The 6,180-nt window shown below is 45.8% G+C and overlaps 1 protein-coding gene across 1 annotated transcript in view; it reads left to right on the top strand.

Annotated features, from left to right (window-relative positions):
* The window catches only part of ETS1 (ETS proto-oncogene 1, transcription factor), a 131,127-nt gene that overhangs the window by 57,383 nt on the left and 67,564 nt on the right, over window positions 1–6,180 (top strand). The window lies entirely within an intron of this gene.

Raw genomic sequence — 6,180 nt, 5'->3', positions numbered from 1 at the left:
TGCGCGTCCGGAGCCTGTGCTCCGCAACGGGAGAGGCCACAGCAGTGAGAGGCCTGCGTACCGCAAAAAAAAAAAAAAAAAAAAAAAGAAAAAATAAGAAAGACTGATATTTGAGTTCAAGATCTGTATTTGGAATTTTAGGAAGTTATCTGTTCATTAAGTAAATAATCAGCATAATTTATTGAGCTCATACTGTTTTGAGCTGAGCACTGGAGGTGATGACAGAAACTAATCACTGCCTTGAGGGAGTGTAGGAGGCGGAGGAGCAGTATTCCAGTATTCCCTTGGGGTGTGCTTGGGCTGTTGGGCAGAAAGGGGCACCTTGTGGGTGTGGGGAGGAAAATTCTTTGCATACAGAAAATGTCCATGTTGGGGAAATACTGAGAAATCCCCTCTGTGTTTGGTGTAGATTTTCAGCTTGACCTTCCCTTGCATCTTCTGTGGTCACCTCCTTTCACTTCCATTCCGCTCTGAATCCTTTGCAACTCTTCCAGCTTGAGGACCTCCTATTGATTTGTTTGACTGTCATCCCTTGACTGTTGGCCACGCAAGTCAATGAAATCGACTCCGTGAAGGTACTGGATCCATGCCCAGGCCTCAGTTTCATTTTGGAATCTTGGAGATTTAAGTCCCAGAATGACGAGGACATAGAATCCCTGGTGACTCTACCTTCTCGTGTCCCCCCTCACGGCCCATCCTTCCGCTGTTCTCAGCAAAGTTCCCCTCTATTGCTTCCTCCTGTCCTATCTTTCCTCCTTCTCTTAGACCTATTTCTTCTTCTAGTACAATCTGCTTCCTCTGCCTAACTTCCAGCATCTAGAACTGGATGGAGAAACTCTCCACCCCATCCCCGCTCCTTCATCTCTAGGGTGGTAAATGCTCCTCCCTTGGGGCAATGGACTTGGCATTTCAAAATGAAAGGGGGAAAAGAAAGGGGAAGATTCCACAATAAAATTATCTTAAGATTTAGACCACAACTGCAAAGAACATCCGTTTTGAAATCTGGTGTTGTCTTTGTAACCCAAGAGAAAAGCAGGGTAGGATCAGAGGAAGAAGGCCTTAGCCTTCCACCGGAAGAAACCACCTGCCGTGTGGGGAAGGAGCCGGGATCCTGTCCTCCTGGGGTTCGGAGCTCCCTGCCAGGAGCCTGGTTCTCTGCCTCCACCCTGTTATTAAAGAATATTGGGTCTCCTGCCATTTGTGCTAATGCCATCGTCCCTCTACCTCCTCCAGAGGCCAATTTAGGACAACTTACATTGGAATTCATACTACATGATCCCCGAGGCTCCAAGGGTAGCCTGCATTCTGCATGACCCAGGCCCAGGAGGGAGCAAAAAATCCTGGGAAATGTGCTCCGTTTGCTTCAAGGAAGCCAGCTGACCGTGGTGTGGAGGGAGCCTCCGTACCCTGCAGCCTTGATCGGCAGTCCCTCGCCTCCTTCTGTGTGGGCAGAGCCTGAGCTGCTTCGAGAGGAATACGTGCCGTATGAACTGGTGGATTTTCAAATGTCGCTTGGTCCGTGGATGAGGCCCATCCATCCCACATTGCTGGGGCTGCAGATGCAGCTGAATGGTTCATAATTACAGTCTAAAGAAACTGCAGACAGCAATAGAGCCAGCCCAGACCCTTTCTCTCCTCACAGCCCATGCCAAGCTGTCACCCACAGGGAATGCTAGTGTGGTTACCCTGCAGCGTGCTTGCCCAAAGACAACACGTCCAGTGCAGAGGAGACTGTTAGATTTCTAGAAACTGAGGCTGATCATCTATCTGTTCCTGTGTGCACTGTATCCTGCTTCCTTTCTCAAGAGTGTCTGGGAACAGACCAAGCTGAACTGCAGTGACTTCCCCTGCAGTGTGGTATCTGTAAACCCAAGGAGATGCCCGGAGAGAGGATCAGGGGATCCCATTCTAGAACTGACACTGTCTTTTTCAGGCTGTGTGGCCTTGAGCAGAATGACTTACTCTCTCACAGTCATTTTTTTCCTCTGGAAATAAGAGGGCTGACCTTGACTACCTCTAAGAGGCTCCATCTCACTCTAACATGTGACAAAGCCAAGACCTAAGGTTTTGTCACCACGAACGTGATCTTCCTTCTGAATGTGAAATGCAACTTTTCGGTGACTCTTAAATACAAGTCTGCAGTTTTCTCTCCTAACCAGGTAGTGCTGGAATTTCTCAACTGAGGCCGAAGCTGGGCAGGTTCCCAAATCAGGAACCGAGGGGAGGGGCTTGGAGAGTTTTTTTTTAATTAGATATGATCGTTCTCCTTATCTCTCCATAAGACAGTTCAGGTGAATAGGGGGTCCATGTTACTCTGTAAAGGGGCTGACCAGGCAGAAGATTTTTATGTGGTTCCTCCTATAGCCTATGGTCTACTGGCTCTTAATAGCAGTAACAGTGATTTAACTTTGAGCTCCTCTTCTGATCTAGACACTGTGCTAAATGCTTTCCATGCACTATCTCATTTAATCCTCCAAAGGACCCTACTTTAAGCAGAGAGGGACTGAGGTTCAGGATTGTTTAAATGAGTTCTGTGTGGTAATTCAGCTGCCTAGTGGGTAGAGCTGGAATTTGAACCTGAGCCTTATTCCAGAGCCTACGTTACTCACGCTCATCTTGGTTTTATCCTGGGGAACTTTCCCAGGGCAAATGGCCCCGGTCCTCCCCTCTCCCCGCCCACCCTCCCTCTCCTCCCTGGCTTCCCTCCTTACTTATCGCTCATTGTTTATTGTACCTTCTAAACAATAGTTAATGAGTCTGTATTACACGGTCGGTCGGGAGAGCCAGGGGTGATTTTATTCCCTGAAACAGAGATGAGGTTGTGACACAAAAAGGTTAAGTGGCTTTGGTGAGGTCACAGAGCCAGCCTGCAGTCGGGCGACAGCAGCTCCGATCCCCCACTTGGGTTCCTGAACTGACCCTAAGGCCTTTTGGCATCAGTTTAATTAAGAGAGTTCTTTTCATTTTCTCCAATTTTCCATTTTATGGCAGCTCCATAACTTAGGTAGATATCTAAGCCCCAGGCATCTTTCTCCCCCCAGGGTGCTTTTCAGTGACTCAACTTATCACACAGAAGCCACTTGCTTTAGAGTTAAGCTTTAGAAGCCTGTTTCTGTGTGTGATGGGGGACTGCTCCTTTTCTTCTCAGAGAAAAACAACCACAAATGCAAAGTGGGCAGGTTGTCAATCGAGGACTTTTTTTTTTTTTTTTTTCCTTTTCAATCTTACATTTAAGCCAGTAAATGAACATCTGTGAGTCATAAACTTGCTCTGGATCAGCCGTTAGTGGTCTGAATGTTTTTGCACCTACCTCTAATAAAGCATATTTTAGCTCAAAACTCAGAGATTCTTCGGTTTGTTGACGGTCAAGATGTGGGAAATAGAAAAGTAACTTATTCTAGCACACTTCTGGAGGACAGTCTGTCTTTCAGGATTGTTTATAATTAGGTGTATTTTTATATTTCTTTTTTATTGAGGTTGAAGCGGGAGTTGAGGGAGGAGCATGAAAGAGAAAGTTTACGTTTTTTACATACTCTGTGTTTTTGAGGGAATTCTTATAAAAAATGTGACTGTTTTCTTGATGTCATTAACGTCTAACTTCACACCCCTGTCCCTCAACTCCTGCTGGCTTTTTTTAACCCCTTTGACATGAGGCTTCTAGTTGAAGGAATTTCAGCCCTTGCTGGGTGTGATTCCCAAGTTTTGGGAATATTTGAAAATACAATTCTGGTTTCTCCCAAGTACCGGAGGAGCAGACTGCTGCATTACCGGCAAAAACAAAAAATTGTCCCTTGGTTGATTTTTCTTGAGTGCCTTAAAAATTAGATATAGTCTTGAAACAACTTGCCCAAGGGGATAGAAGGCAAAGCTCCTCTGATCTTGTATTGTTAGTGGGTAAACTGAGGTGCAAATGAAACCCAGTGGACAGGAGTGCTGGGGAACAGAGCTTCTGGTAGGCCAAGGCCAGACCTAGAGACAGAGTGGCTGACATTGTTTAGCTCATTTTCACAAGCGCTAGCATATCAAATGCACTTAACCTTTGAATTGGAAAGCCATGGTGGCAAAGTAAAAGCCCCTAGTGACCAGGAAGGTGATAGCTCACTATTCAACACGTATTGATTGAGCATCTGGCACATAGTTCAGGCAAGGCACTGTATTTTAGGATACGGTAAGGTAGAAATATCATCTAAAGTTCACAGGAACATTTAGAAAAACCTACTTGTGTCCTAGAAAGAATAAAAATTTCGTTGATCAAAACTGATCAGATTAATCAAGTGGGATCATTGCAGGCCTGATCAGATCATTAATATCCCAAATATGTAAAAATACTTTCACTTGTCCATATTAAGTGCTCCTTGTTTCCACCAGATCCGAGGTTAGATGCATAACTTCTGATAACATCAATACTCACAATTGGCCTCCTGCAGGAGTAACTTTCTTGGAAGTCTGTGGTGGCCTCTGGCTATCTTCCAAACCCCACTCCCTGATTTGCACAGTCAAACCTTTCAAACTTCTGTGCTTCAGGACGGGGTTAGAAAGGATGATTGACAAGTTGAGCTGTCATCATTGAAGAACTGAAGGAATAAATTCCCCCATTGCTGAAGTGGACAGTGTTTTCGGATTCATAATGGCGGGCTCTTTTAGTGTCTAGTTTGGGGGTGAGGGAGGTAGCAGCCGCGTTTAGGCTAGCCTGGGAAAGAAAGCTGAGAAACCGACTGAGGGAGAGAGACAGGACTTGCTCTGAGGAAGCTGCATTTGAAATAGAGCAGTCACACCTGGATTAAAAAAAAATACCAGCATTTCCTTAACATAACATCAATAAAACAAAACTCCGCAAAGCAACTCCTGATTTGCACAGTTCTCTTGCTGACGTATTCACAGCGGGTAAGGCAGGATTGGTTCAAGATCCTTTTCTTTGCTGCTCATTTGAATGTGTAAATGCACAATTCATTCACGCGTTGGTTCCCTCAGCTTTTCCCAGGATCAGACGGGTCTGTTCTTGTCATCTGGGGGCCAGCGTTGTTTTCTGATACCTTTTGGAAACACAGCTGGATGACAACATTCCTTCGACAATTAGGATTCTCGCATACAAACACTTCCCTCTGGTCACTGGCAGACTAGCATAATCTGCAGTTTGAACCAGGAGCCTGAGATTTGAGACTTATCTCCTATTCTTGGCTCCTCCCCTCCTCGGCTGTGGGAAACCTGTAAGTTAGTAATACTTCAAGGGGACAGAACTGGAATTAGATGAAGGTAAGCAGGTGTGTTAAAACTTATCAGAGCTTGAGGTTACAGTTACAGCCAAGGGGTGGGAGCTGAACATATGCTTAGAAATCAGGAAACAGTATTAAAAATAGCTTTCTCTGAGGTTGTTCAGAAAGATTTATGTTTTTTAAAAAATTTTATTTATTTTATTTTTGGCTGCCTTGGGTGTTCCTTGCTGCGCGCGGGCTTTTCTCTGGTTGCGGCGAGCAGGGGCTACCCTTCATCGCGGTGCACAGGCTTCTCATTGCGATGGCTTCTCTTGTTGCAGAGCATGGGCTCTAGGCGCACCGGCTTCAATAGTTGTGGCACGCGGGCTCAGTAGTCGTGGCTCGCGGGCTCTAGAGCGCAGGCTCAGTCTTTGTGCCACAGGGGCTTAGCTGCTCAGCAGCATGTGGGATCTTCCCGGACCAGGGCTCGAACCCGTGTCCCCTGCATTGGCAGGCGATTCTTAACCACTGCGCCACCAGGGAAGCCCCAGAAAGATTTATGTTTAATCTTTTAGTTCATCAGAGATAGCTATCAGTGCCTGGCTCCAGCTATACATATGTGTCTAGGGTTGCACCTCTATGTCTACTGCTTGATTTATTAATTCAGACCAACTCTCTCCATTTATGATAACCAGTGTGCCAGTGGCAAACCATTAATTATGCAGGATCATGTTAGGGTGTCTGAAGTGTCTGGGCTTCCCAAATGGAAAAGGGGTCTGTGTACTGGGATTCTGTCATGGCTGCGAATGACGTACTCCAGAAATTCGAAACCACAGAGCCTGTGCATCACATTTTTGATGGTGGTGATAGGAGGGTTGTCAGTTTTATCTAGTAGAGGAGAATCTGTGAAAGGAAAGACAAAACTTTTGGCCAATGGTGACATAATTAGAGGAACAGAATAATAGTTCTCCCTGCCACCCAACCACTG

This window comes from Lipotes vexillifer, unplaced genomic scaffold, assembly GCF_000442215.2.
Source record: "Lipotes vexillifer unplaced genomic scaffold, Lipotes_vexillifer_v1.1 scaffold442, whole genome shotgun sequence".
Taxonomy (NCBI): domain Eukaryota; kingdom Metazoa; phylum Chordata; class Mammalia; order Artiodactyla; family Lipotidae; genus Lipotes; species Lipotes vexillifer.
Note: the sequence above shows the minus strand (reverse complement) of the source record. Positions and strands in the feature narration are given on the sequence as shown.